General features: G+C 39.8%; 8 non-coding genes across 8 annotated transcripts; 2 read left to right on the forward strand and 6 right to left on the reverse strand.

Annotated features, from left to right (window-relative positions):
• Positions 1-2546: 2546 nt before the first annotated feature.
• Positions 2547-2665, forward strand: LOC130658069 (5S ribosomal RNA). The gene has a single exon (XR_008985286.1). It is a non-coding gene; the product is annotated as a 5S ribosomal RNA (ribosomal RNA).
• Positions 2666-2993: 328 nt separating this feature from the next.
• On the reverse strand, positions 2994-3158 carry LOC130660026 (U1 spliceosomal RNA). The gene has a single exon (XR_008987229.1). It is a non-coding gene; the product is annotated as a U1 spliceosomal RNA (small nuclear RNA).
• A 185-nt stretch (positions 3159-3343) lies between these two features.
• On the reverse strand, positions 3344-3535 carry LOC130661076 (U2 spliceosomal RNA). Its single transcript, XR_008988271.1, has one exon. It is a non-coding gene; the product is annotated as a U2 spliceosomal RNA (small nuclear RNA).
• Positions 3536-3857: 322 nt separating this feature from the next.
• Trnar-acg (transfer RNA arginine (anticodon ACG)) lies at positions 3858-3930 on the reverse strand. The gene has a single exon. It is a non-coding gene; the product is annotated as a tRNA-Arg (tRNA).
• Positions 3931-8398: 4468 nt separating this feature from the next.
• LOC130658070 (5S ribosomal RNA) lies at positions 8399-8517 on the forward strand. The gene has a single exon (XR_008985288.1). It is a non-coding gene; the product is annotated as a 5S ribosomal RNA (ribosomal RNA).
• A 328-nt stretch (positions 8518-8845) lies between these two features.
• LOC130660028 (U1 spliceosomal RNA) lies at positions 8846-9010 on the reverse strand. Its single transcript, XR_008987231.1, has one exon. It is a non-coding gene; the product is annotated as a U1 spliceosomal RNA (small nuclear RNA).
• A 185-nt stretch (positions 9011-9195) lies between these two features.
• Positions 9196-9387, reverse strand: LOC130661077 (U2 spliceosomal RNA). Its single transcript, XR_008988272.1, has one exon. It is a non-coding gene; the product is annotated as a U2 spliceosomal RNA (small nuclear RNA).
• Positions 9388-9709: 322 nt separating this feature from the next.
• Positions 9710-9782, reverse strand: Trnar-acg (transfer RNA arginine (anticodon ACG)). The gene has a single exon. It is a non-coding gene; the product is annotated as a tRNA-Arg (tRNA).
• Between the last annotated feature and the right edge of the window lie 4035 nt (positions 9783-13817).

A 13817-nucleotide genomic window follows, 5' to 3' on the forward strand; every position in this document is an offset into this window, starting at 1 on the left:
GTACGGATACACAAGACGGTCTAAAATGCACTATCGCGCCAAAGTTTTATTTCTCATATTGATTGACAGCTAAGGTTCAAAACAAACCATTTGATTGGTGCTAAGAAAGTAATTTCTGATTGGCTGCATAATGACATTACGCTCATTACTTTAACATTTTTATAAAATCTGTGTTTTTTGGCTACGGGAAAACGGCTGTATCTTCTGATACACAAAAGCTTTTGACTTTTTTTTTTTTTAGTAAGTAGCAGAAGGTTTGGCGAATTCCAACGATGCCAAATTTATTGCCTTACTGAAACATTAAGACCACGAATTTTTAAAAAAACTACAGTTTTACTTAAAAAAATGTACAAAATGTTCGGAACATTTTGTAATGACGCAACTCTATTGGTTAATTAGGGTGTTTCCACGAGCAGTAGGTAATTTTATGGCCTCTTTTTAAAGCTGTCTGAATTCTGTTAACTCAAACGTTGTTTTTGTACTCGTTCTGTACGCAACTATATCAATATGTCTGGACGCGGAAAAGGAGGTAAAGGATTGGGAAAAGGAGGTGCTAAACGTCACCGAAAAATTCTTCGTGATAACATTCAGGGAATCACAAAACCTGCTATTCGGCGTCTTGCTCGACGAGGTGGTGTCAAACGTATCTCTGGCCTTATCTATGAGGAAACCAGAGGTGTACTGAAGGTTTTCTTAGAGAATGTTATTCGTGATGCTGTAACCTACACAGAGCACGCTAAACGCAAGACCGTTACCGCTATGGATGTTGTTTATGCCTTAAAACGTCAAGGAAGAACTCTTTACGGATTCGGAGGTTAAGCGTTGTCATTGCTCAACAAAAACGGCTATTTTTATAGCCACAAATCTTTTAAAACATTACTTTGTGCACGCTTCCAAATTACACAATGTGTAAAGTCTTGTCACAGTTACATTTATTGCTATACGATACTATGTCATATATGACACAAAAAAAATTTAGAAATACTTTGTAGGGTTAATTTGCCTGGGAGTGTTTCCGTGAAAAGCTGGGTTAAGTTAAATGTAAGCAATAACATGGATCAATGTACTTGTCTTTTCTGCAAGTACAGCTAATAATACGTATGAAAAGTGAAGCTAATCCACACACACATGGGGAAGTATTTTAAATGTAGGCTAGTGTTCTTAAGCACATTATTTAGAAGTTTTATTAACTTCGGTTAACTTGTAGTGACGCCAAGTAAATGTTTTTTTAAAGATGTGTGGTCTTAAAAAAGACCGTTTGTGTTTGGTAGACGTTGGTTTACTTGCTGCTTGTGTATTTTGTGACGGCTTTTGTTCCTTCACTGACTGCGTGTTTTGCAAGTTCTCCATGCAAGAGAAGACGTACTGCGGTTTGAATTTCACGAGAAGAGATGGTCGACTTTTTGTTTTGAAGAGCCAAACGCGAAGCTTCGGAAGCAATGCGCTCAAAGATGTCGTTGACAAATGAGTTCATGATGCTCATAGCTTTGCTTGAAACTCCGACATCTGGGTGAACTTGTTTCAAAACATTGTAGATGTAAATAGCATAACTTTCCTTTCTCTTTCTCTTGCGTTTCTTTTCACCAGTTCCACCAATCTTTCCTCCTTTTTTGCCGGCTCTTTTTTCACCTTTCTTGGCTACTTTAGGTGCCTGTTTTCCTCCTTTAGCTGCTGCGTCAGACATGGTTAAAAATTTTTGCTACTTAACTTGTAAATAAGCATTAAACTGCAAGTCAAAACTTTTTGTTTATAAGTAAAAAAATCGGATCGAATTCGATCCGAAAACGCCGATACGCAATTTAATTGGTTAAAAAAAAAATCTTTTGTTTAATACTTAATTATGATTGGTTAAAAAAACATGATTTCGATCCTATTTTTATGATGAAAAAACGAGTAAAGTTTATTTCGTTAACACTTACGTTAAATATTCGTACGTTTTTGTATTAACTTACAAATCAAATCGCAGTTATGTCTGGACGTGGAAAAGGTGGAAAAGCTAAGGCTAAAGCCAAGACAAGATCCTCAAGAGCTGGACTTCAATTTCCAGTCGGTAGAGTGCATAGATTCCTTCGTAGAGGGCACTATGCTAACCGAATTGGATCTGGAGCACCAGTTTACTTAGCAGCCGTCTTGGAATATTTATCTGCTGAGATATTGGAGTTGGCTGGTAACGCAGCAAGAGACAACAAAAAAGCTAGGATTATTCCAAGACATTTACAATTGGCTGTTCGTAATGATGAAGAATTAAACAAACTTTTGAGCGGTGTAACCATTGCAGCTGGTGGTGTTTTGCCAAACATTCAAGCTGTCTTACTCCCAAAGAAGAACGACAAAGGACAGAAGAAGTAAACCGCTACACTCAGAAAACAACGGCTATTTTTATAGCCACACATCTTTAAAAAAACATTGTTTTTTTCACAAAACTATAACCTTAAAGTCTAATAGATAATCCATGCATACGCCTTGTCCTAAGTAACTCAAAGAAATTAAATAAAAAAATTTGATCACAACGTCAAAATAAATTGCACGTATTTGCACCTACTAATGTCTACGGCCATACCACGATGAACACACCCGTTCTCGTCTGATCACGGAAGTTAAGCATCGTCGGGCCGGGATAGTACTTGGATGGGGGACCGCCTGGGAACTCCCGGTGTCGTAGGCTTTTCATTTTCATTTGCTGTGATATATTTCTTGTTATAACAATTAAGGAACGTGGCGGTTGTTGAAAGTGTTTCCTATGACATTTTCCTACGACATTTTCAGGTGATAGTACGAGAAAAAAGAGCTTTCAAATGCATACAAACTCGATCTATTGCCGATCATCCAATAACCCTGACGGAATGGCAAATAAAATAAAATTCCGCCGCCTTCCGAGGACTTATATCGCAATCACGTTTCGTAACAGCCAAGCGAGGTTTTACCTTAGCGTTTAAGTCACCACCGACATTTGGCCGCGCAACTTTTCTAAGCTCATTCATTTTGACTTAAGGAGGGGGCGAGCGCGGACGCAGGCCCCCACTACCAGAAATTGTACGGTCGAGTTACTGACGTTTGCAGTAATCGCAGAGGTCAGCCCAAGCGTAGTGCAATGCAAGAGCCTCACTCTGGAAGAAAACCCTCATTGATCAGTCTTTACTTCCCCGTCAGGTAAGTATGAGTTGGAACTGCACCGTAGCATGAGGGTACCCTTCAAAGTTTGTTAATGCTTGTGGCTTGAGTGTGTTATAAACTGCCGTGTCGCGGGGCATAGGCTGTATTCTCCCCCAGTGTACGCGTTTTGTTCCCGCCGTAGACTATGCAGAGTGCCGTCGGAAAGAGGACTGCTATTATTCTTTTATTGCTTATGTGGGCCGCCATCGGTAATAGTGCAACACCAAGGCAACCCGTGGTCACGGCGTGAATGAATCCACCTCCATGACCCAAGGCCAAAAATCAGATTAATATACTGACCATTCAGAGAATGGCCTACCAGATATTAAACTGATAAGAACAGATACTACACTTGATCTTAGCCATTAGGCCGAGAAGCGATAAAGAACAAGCGTTGCCATGATAGGCATCATCCACACACCGTAACTGCTTGTGGAGCATGTCACGTTACTGTAAAGCTTACAACTGTCACCGCGTACGGATGGACGGCGACATAGTAAAAATCACGGCTGTTGATTTAGCCGTAGGATGGAGAGCGACTGTAGCGAGTGGATGGTAACTTACATGAATGCTAACAAAGGCGACGATACTAAGTGCGTGATATTACTTTCCAATATGTCTGCGTACATTCCGTTTATCAACGCATTACGCCAGAACGTGCGCGCGCGTTACACAGTAGACCATGCAGCCGAAATGCGACAGTGCGACCCTGCCAGGAGTCGAACCTGGAATCCCCTGATTCGTAGTCAGATGCCTTATCCATTGGGCCACAGGGCCATGCTTATGACTTCGCCCCATCGTCATTTTGGCTTGCGCATTCGTTTTACTTACGACAGAATTCTTCGTGTTTGTAGCCATGAAAGAAAGGGACTTCTGTGAGTGAATTTTTTTACTGTGGTCTAATAAAAAAGTCGAAACGCAGTGCCCAATATATGAATTGCTCCTAATAGCCGGAAACAGGCCGTGTCGATGATGTAGGCCGACATACGCAACGCAAACCAAAGAACGCTTTATGAAAATCCTAACACGAGCGCGGAAGAAGCCCAAATTAACAGACTAGATGTAATGCTGAAGACCTCAAACTCCAGCAGCTTCTCTTGCAGACTATTGCGTCGTACTACAAATAAAAATTAACATGCTTTCGCATAGTCGCGGCACCCAAAACGGACATTATACGATGTACAGAAACACACATTTCTGTTTTCGCGCCAAATCAATTCCCGGGAGTGGTACTTTTACGTCCGCATACTTCGCACCGTCTTAAATTATATCTCATTTACACGGTAATGTTTAGTATACTTCTACTGTGATAACAAGCATCCTTTATCGTTGGATTGTTGTAAGAAAACATTAAAAATGAGTGAAGCAGCTTCTCCAAAGAAAATCGCACCCAAGAAGAAACCTGCTGCAAAGAAGACAGCTGATCACCCTAAATATGTGGACATGATCAAGGCTGCTATCGCTACCCTAAAGGAACGCGGTGGTTCATCTCGCCAAGCTATTACAAAATATATTCATGCAAATTACAAAGTTGCTGAAAACTCAGATCATCATCTGAAAATGGCTCTTAAACGAGGAGTAACATCAGGCGATTTGATTCAAACTAAAGGCACTGGTGCTTCTGGATCATTCAAGCTAGGTCAGGTAAAAAAAGAAAAACCTAAGAAAAAGGCCGCAGCAAAAAAGCCAACGGCAAAGAAGCCTACTGCAAAGAAAAGTACACCAAAAAAGAAGCCAGCAAAGAAGAGCACGCCAAAGAAAGCAGCAAAGAAGCCTGCCACAAAGAAAGCCTCGGCTAAGAAACCAGCAGCTAAGAAACCCACAAAGAAGCCTGTTGCTAAAAAACCTGCAGCAAAGAAGGTCAAAAAGACTCCCAAAAAGGCAGCAAAGAAGACCGCAAAAAAATAATTTGTGTGTATCTGGCTATTACATTAACAAACGGCTATTTTTATAGCCACACATTTACAAAAAAACATTATCTTGGTACAAAGTTAAACTTGTTTAAGTCACTTAAACAGTTAAAAAAGAGTAAATTTAAGATTAGATTCCCTAAGTTTAAGTATTTTCGTTTTTAAATTTCTTATTTTCTTGCTTTTACTTTTCTTGCCCTTCATATTTTTAACATTGTCAAACTTTATGTAGCATAAAATTTTTATGTAGCATAAAATTTAAACAGAAAGCAGGACAAAGTTTGATATAAAAAGCTAGCCGTAATATTTTTTATGGATGTGTGGCTATAAAAATAGCCGTTTTTTGTTTGGTAAGATGCTTAGGCACGTTCCCCACGAATTCTTCTTGCCAACTGGATGTCTTTAGGCATGATTGTAACTCGTTTTGCGTGAATGGCACACAAGTTAGTATCCTCGAACAAGCCAACAAGGTACGCTTCAGAAGCCTCTTGCAGAGCCATAACGGCTGTGCTCTGGAATCGCAGATCTGTTTTGAAGTCCTGAGCAATTTCTCGCACAAGACGCTGGAAAGGCAACTTGCGGATCAAGAGCTCGGTTGACTTCTGGTATCTTCTGATTTCTCTGAGAGCAACTGTACCAGGTCTGTAACGATGTGGTTTTTTCACTCCTCCAGTAGCTGGTGCGCTTTTCCTCGCAGCTTTAGTGGCGAGTTGTTTTCGTGGAGCCTTTCCTCCAGTAGATTTACGTGCAGTTTGCTTTGTACGAGCCATATTTTAAGAAGTCGATGTAGTACGGATACACAAGACGGTCTAAAATGCACTATCGCGCCAAAGTTTTATTTCTCATATTGATTGACAGCTAAGGTTCAAAACAAACCATTTGATTGGTGCTAAGAAAGTAATTTCTGATTGGCTGCATAATGACATTACGCTCATTACTTTAACATTTTTATAAAATCTGTGTTTTTTGGCTACGGGAAAACGGCTGTATCTTCTGATACACAAAAGCTTTTGACTTTTTTTTTTTTTAGTAAGTAGCAGAAGGTTTGGCGAATTCCAACGATGCCAAATTTATTGCCTTACTGAAACATTAAGACCACGAATTTTTAAAAAAACTACAGTTTTACTTAAAAAAATGTACAAAATGTTCGGAACATTTTGTAATGACGCAACTCTATTGGTTAATTAGGGTGTTTCCACGAGCAGTAGGTAATTTTATGGCCTCTTTTTAAAGCTGTCTGAATTCTGTTAACTCAAACGTTGTTTTTGTACTCGTTCTGTACGCAACTATATCAATATGTCTGGACGCGGAAAAGGAGGTAAAGGATTGGGAAAAGGAGGTGCTAAACGTCACCGAAAAATTCTTCGTGATAACATTCAGGGAATCACAAAACCTGCTATTCGGCGTCTTGCTCGACGAGGTGGTGTCAAACGTATCTCTGGCCTTATCTATGAGGAAACCAGAGGTGTACTGAAGGTTTTCTTAGAGAATGTTATTCGTGATGCTGTAACCTACACAGAGCACGCTAAACGCAAGACCGTTACCGCTATGGATGTTGTTTATGCCTTAAAACGTCAAGGAAGAACTCTTTACGGATTCGGAGGTTAAGCGTTGTCATTGCTCAACAAAAACGGCTATTTTTATAGCCACAAATCTTTTAAAACATTACTTTGTGCACGCTTCCAAATTACACAATGTGTAAAGTCTTGTCACAGTTACATTTATTGCTATACGATACTATGTCATATATGACACAAAAAAAATTTAGAAATACTTTGTAGGGTTAATTTGCCTGGGAGTGTTTCCGTGAAAAGCTGGGTTAAGTTAAATGTAAGCAATAACATGGATCAATGTACTTGTCTTTTCTGCAAGTACAGCTAATAATACGTATGAAAAGTGAAGCTAATCCACACACACATGGGGAAGTATTTTAAATGTAGGCTAGTGTTCTTAAGCACATTATTTAGAAGTTTTATTAACTTCGGTTAACTTGTAGTGACGCCAAGTAAATGTTTTTTTAAAGATGTGTGGTCTTAAAAAAGACCGTTTGTGTTTGGTAGACGTTGGTTTACTTGCTGCTTGTGTATTTTGTGACGGCTTTTGTTCCTTCACTGACTGCGTGTTTTGCAAGTTCTCCAGGCAAGAGAAGACGTACTGCGGTTTGAATTTCACGAGAAGAGATGGTCGACTTTTTGTTTTGAAGAGCCAAACGCGAAGCTTCGGAAGCAATGCGCTCAAAGATGTCGTTGACAAATGAGTTCATGATGCTCATAGCTTTGCTTGAAACTCCGACATCTGGGTGAACTTGTTTCAAAACATTGTAGATGTAAATAGCATAACTTTCCTTTCTCTTTCTCTTGCGTTTCTTTTCACCAGTTCCACCAATCTTTCCTCCTTTTTTGCCGGCTCTTTTTTCACCTTTCTTGGCTACTTTAGGTGCCTGTTTTCCTCCTTTAGCTGCTGCGTCAGACATGGTTAAAAATTTTTGCTACTTAACTTGTAAATAAGCATTAAACTGCAAGTCAAAACTTTTTGTTTATAAGTAAAAAAATCGGATCGAATTCGATCCGAAAACGCCGATACGCAATTTAATTGGTTAAAAAAAAAATCTTTTGTTTAATACTTAATTATGATTGGTTAAAAAAACATGATTTCGATCCTATTTTTATGATGAAAAAACGAGTAAAGTTTATTTCGTTAACACTTACGTTAAATATTCGTACGTTTTTGTATTAACTTACAAATCAAATCGCAGTTATGTCTGGACGTGGAAAAGGTGGAAAAGCTAAGGCTAAAGCCAAGACAAGATCCTCAAGAGCTGGACTTCAATTTCCAGTCGGTAGAGTGCATAGATTCCTTCGTAGAGGGCACTATGCTAACCGAATTGGATCTGGAGCACCAGTTTACTTAGCAGCCGTCTTGGAATATTTATCTGCTGAGATATTGGAGTTGGCTGGTAACGCAGCAAGAGACAACAAAAAAGCTAGGATTATTCCAAGACATTTACAATTGGCTGTTCGTAATGATGAAGAATTAAACAAACTTTTGAGCGGTGTAACCATTGCAGCTGGTGGTGTTTTGCCAAACATTCAAGCTGTCTTACTCCCAAAGAAGAACGACAAAGGACAGAAGAAGTAAACCGCTACACTCAGAAAACAACGGCTATTTTTATAGCCACACATCTTTAAAAAAACATTGTTTTTTTCACAAAACTATAACCTTAAAGTCTAATAGATAATCCATGCATACGCCTTGTCCTAAGTAACTCAAAGAAATTAAATAAAAAAATTTGATCACAACGTCAAAATAAATTGCACGTATTTGCACCTACTAATGTCTACGGCCATACCACGATGAACACACCCGTTCTCGTCTGATCACGGAAGTTAAGCATCGTCGGGCCGGGATAGTACTTGGATGGGGGACCGCCTGGGAACTCCCGGTGTCGTAGGCTTTTCATTTTCATTTGCTGTGATATATTTCTTGTTATAACAATTAAGGAACGTGGCGGTTGTTGAAAGTGTTTCCTATGACATTTTCCTACGACATTTTCAGGTGATAGTACGAGAAAAAAGAGCTTTCAAATGCATACAAACTCGATCTATTGCCGATCATCCAATAACCCTGACGGAATGGCAAATAAAATAAAATTCCGCCGCCTTCCGAGGACTTATATCGCAATCACGTTTCGTAACAGCCAAGCGAGGTTTTACCTTAGCGTTTAAGTCACCACCGACATTTGGCCGCGCAACTTTTCTAAGCTCATTCATTTTGACTTAAGGAGGGGGCGAGCGCGGACGCAGGCCCCCACTACCAGAAATTGTACGGTCGAGTTACTGACGTTTGCAGTAATCGCAGAGGTCAGCCCAAGCGTAGTGCAATGCAAGAGCCTCACTCTGGAAGAAAACCCTCATTGATCAGTCTTTACTTCCCCGTCAGGTAAGTATGAGTTGGAACTGCACCGTAGCATGAGGGTACCCTTCAAAGTTTGTTAATGCTTGTGGCTTGAGTGTGTTATAAACTGCCGTGTCGCGGGGCATAGGCTGTATTCTCCCCCAGTGTACGCGTTTTGTTCCCGCCGTAGACTATGCAGAGTGCCGTCGGAAAGAGGACTGCTATTATTCTTTTATTGCTTATGTGGGCCGCCATCGGTAATAGTGCAACACCAAGGCAACCCGTGGTCACGGCGTGAATGAATCCACCTCCATGACCCAAGGCCAAAAATCAGATTAATATACTGACCATTCAGAGAATGGCCTACCAGATATTAAACTGATAAGAACAGATACTACACTTGATCTTAGCCATTAGGCCGAGAAGCGATAAAGAACAAGCGTTGCCATGATAGGCATCGTCCACACACCGTAACTGCTTGTGGAGCATGTCACGTTACTGTAAAGCTTACAACTGTCACCGCGTACGGATGGACGGCGACATAGTAAAAATCACGGCTGTTGATTTAGCCGTAGGATGGAGAGCGACTGTAGCGAGTGGATGGTAACTTACATGAATGCTAACAAAGGCGACGATACTAAGTGCGTGATATTACTTTCCAATATGTCTGCGTACATTCCGTTTATCAACGCATTACGCCAGAACGTGCGCGCGCGTTACACAGTAGACCATGCAGCCGAAATGCGACAGTGCGACCCTGCCAGGAGTCGAACCTGGAATCCCCTGATTCGTAGTCAGATGCCTTATCCATTGGGCCACAGGGCCATGCTTATGACTTCGCCCCATCGTCATTTTGGCTTGCGCATTCGTTTTACTTACGACAGAATTCTTCGTGTTTGTAGCCATGAAAGAAAGGGACTTCTGTGAGTGAATTTTTTTACTGTGGTCTAATAAAAAAGTCGAAACGCAGTGCCCAATATATGAATTGCTCCTAATAGCCGGAAACAGGCCGTGTCGATGATGTAGGCCGACATACGCAACGCAAACCAAAGAACGCTTTATGAAAATCCTAACACGAGCGCGGAAGAAGCCCAAATTAACAGACTAGATGTAATGCTGAAGACCTCAAACTCCAGCAGCTTCTCTTGCAGACTATTGCGTCGTACTACAAATAAAAATTAACATGCTTTCGCATAGTCGCGGCACCCAAAACGGACATTATACGATGTACAGAAACACACATTTCTGTTTTCGCGCCAAATCAATTCCCGGGAGTGGTACTTTTACGTCCGCATACTTCGCACCGTCTTAAATTATATCTCATTTACACGGTAATGTTTAGTATACTTCTACTGTGATAACAAGCATCGTTTATCGTTGGATTGTTGTAAGAAAACATTAAAAATGAGTGAAGCAGCTTCTCCAAAGAAAATCGCACCCAAGAAGAAACCTGCTGCAAAGAAGACAGCTGATCACCCTAAATATGTGGACATGATCAAGGCTGCTATCGCTACCCTAAAGGAACGCGGTGGTTCATCTCGCCAAGCTATTACAAAATATATTCATGCAAATTACAAAGTTGCTGAAAACTCAGATCATCATCTGAAAATGGCTCTTAAACGAGGAGTAACATCAGGCGATTTGATTCAAACTAAAGGCACTGGTGCTTCTGGATCATTCAAGCTAGGTCAGGTAAAAAAAGAAAAACCTAAGAAAAAGGCCGCAGCAAAAAAGCCAACGGCAAAGAAGCCTACTGCAAAGAAAAGTACACCAAAAAAGAAGCCAGCAAAGAAGAGCACGCCAAAGAAAGCAGCAAAGAAGCCTGCCACAAAGAAAGCCTCGGCTAAGAAACCAGCAGCTAAGAAACCCACAAAGAAGCCTGTTGCTAAAAAACCTGCAGCAAAGAAGGTCAAAAAGACTCCCAAAAAGGCAGCAAAGAAGACCGCAAAAAAATAATTTGTGTGTATCTGGCTATTACATTAACAAACGGCTATTTTTATAGCCACACATTTACAAAAAAACATTATCTTGGTACAAAGTTAAACTTGTTTAAGTCACTTAAACAGTTAAAAAAGAGTAAATTTAAGATTAGATTCCCTAAGTTTAAGTATTTTCGTTTTTAAATTTCTTATTTTCTTGCTTTTACTTTTCTTGCCCTTCATATTTTTAACATTGTCAAACTTTATGTAGCATAAAATTTTTATGTAGCATAAAATTTAAACAGAAAGCAGGACAAAGTTTGATATAAAAAGCTAGCCGTAATATTTTTTATGGATGTGTGGCTATAAAAATAGCCGTTTTTTGTTTGGTAAGATGCTTAGGCACGTTCCCCACGAATTCTTCTTGCCAACTGGATGTCTTTAGGCATGATTGTAACTCGTTTTGCGTGAATGGCACACAAGTTAGTATCCTCGAACAAGCCAACAAGGTACGCTTCAGAAGCCTCTTGCAGAGCCATAACGGCTGTGCTCTGGAATCGCAGATCTGTTTTGAAGTCCTGAGCAATTTCTCGCACAAGACGCTGGAAAGGCAACTTGCGGATCAAGAGCTCGGTTGACTTCTGGTATCTTCTGATTTCTCTGAGAGCAACTGTACCAGGTCTGTAACGATGTGGTTTTTTCACTCCTCCAGTAGCTGGTGCGCTTTTCCTCGCAGCTTTAGTGGCGAGTTGTTTTCGTGGAGCCTTTCCTCCAGTAGATTTACGTGCAGTTTGCTTTGTACGAGCCATATTTTAAGAAGTCGATGTAGTACGGATACACAAGACGGTCTAAAATGCACTATCGCGCCAAAGTTTTATTTCTCATATTGATTGACAGCTAAGGTTCAAAACAAACCATTTGATTGGTGCTAAGAAAGTAATTTCTGATTGGCTGCATAATGACATTACGCTCATTACTTTAACATTTTTATAAAATCTGTGTTTTTTGGCTACGGGAAAACGGCTGTATCTTCTGATACACAAAAGCTTTTGACTTTTTTTTTTTTTAGTAAGTAGCAGAAGGTTTGGCGAATTCCAACGATGCCAAATTTATTGCCTTACTGAAACATTAAGACCACGAATTTTTAAAAAAACTACAGTTTTACTTAAAAAAATGTACAAAATGTTCGGAACATTTTGTAATGACGCAACTCTATTGGTTAATTAGGGTGTTTCCACGAGCAGTAGGTAATTTTATGGCCTCTTTTTAAAGCTGTCTGAATTCTGTTAACTCAAACGTTGTTTTTGTACTCGTTCTGTACGCAACTATATCAATATGTCTGGACGCGGAAAAGGAGGTAAAGGATTGGGAAAAGGAGGTGCTAAACGTCACCGAAAAATTCTTCGTGATAACATTCAGGGAATCACAAAACCTGCTATTCGGCGTCTTGCTCGACGAGGTGGTGTCAAACGTATCTCTGGCCTTATCTATGAGGAAACCAGAGGTGTACTGAAGGTTTTCTTAGAGAATGTTATTCGTGATGCTGTAACCTACACAGAGCACGCTAAACGCAAGACCGTTACCGCTATGGATGTTGTTTATGCCTTAAAACGTCAAGGAAGAACTCTTTACGGATTCGGAGGTTAAGCGTTGTCATTGCTCAACAAAAACGGCTATTTTTATAGCCACAAATCTTTTAAAACATTACTTTGTGCACGCTTCCAAATTACACAATGTGTAAAGTCTTGTCACAGTTACATTTATTGCTATACGATACTATGTCATATATGACACAAAAAAAATTTAGAAATACTTTGTAGGGTTAATTTGCCTGGGAGTGTTTCCGTGAAAAGCTGGGTTAAGTTAAATGTAAGCAATAACATGGATCAATGTACTTGTCTTTTCTGCAAGTACAGCTAATAATACGTATGAAAAGTGAAGCTAATCCACACACACATGGGGAAGTATTTTAAATGTAGGCTAGTGTTCTTAAGCACATTATTTAGAAGTTTTATTAACTTCGGTTAACTTGTAGTGACGCCAAGTAAATGTTTTTTTAAAGATGTGTGGTCTTAAAAAAGACCGTTTGTGTTTGGTAGACGTTGGTTTACTTGCTGCTTGTGTATTTTGTGACGGCTTTTGTTCCTTCACTGACTGCGTGTTTTGCAAGTTCTCCAGGCAAGAGAAGACGTACTGCGGTTTGAATTTCACGAGAAGAGATGGTCGACTTTTTGTTTTGAAGAGCCAAACGCGAAGCTTCGGAAGCAATGCGCTCAAAGATGTCGTTGACAAATGAGTTCATGATGCTCATAGCTTTGCTTGAAACTCCGACATCTGGGTGAACTTGTTTCAAAACATTGTAGATGTAAATAGCATAACTTTCCTTTCTCTTTCTCTTGCGTTTCTTTTCACCAGTTCCACCAATCTTTCCTCCTTTTTTGCCGGCTCTTTTTTCACCTTTCTTGGCTACTTTAGGTGCCTGTTTTCCTCCTTTAGCTGCTGCGTCAGACATGGTTAAAAATTTTTGCTACTTAACTTGTAAATAAGCATTAAACTGCAAGTCAAAACTTTTTGTTTATAAGTAAAAAAATCGGATCGAATTCGATCCGAAAACGCCGATACGCAATTTAATTGGTTAAAAAAAAAATCTTTTGTTTAATACTTAATTATGATTGGTTAAAAAAACATGATTTCGATCCTATTTTTATGATGAAAAAACGAGTAAAGTTTATTTCGTTAACACTTACGTTAAATATTCGTACGTTTTTGTATTAACTTACAAATCAAATCGCAGTTATGTCTGGACGTGGAAAAGGTGGAAAAGCTAAGGCTAAAGCCAAGACAAGATCCTCAAGAGCTGGACTTCAATTTCCAGTCGGTAGAGTGCATAGATTCCTTCGTAGAGGGCACTATGCTAACCGAATTGGATCTGGAGCACCAG

The sequence above is a fragment of the Hydractinia symbiolongicarpus genome, chromosome 9, assembly GCF_029227915.1.
Source record: "Hydractinia symbiolongicarpus strain clone_291-10 chromosome 9, HSymV2.1, whole genome shotgun sequence".
In the NCBI taxonomy this organism is placed as follows: Eukaryota; Metazoa; Cnidaria; class Hydrozoa; order Anthoathecata; family Hydractiniidae; genus Hydractinia; species Hydractinia symbiolongicarpus.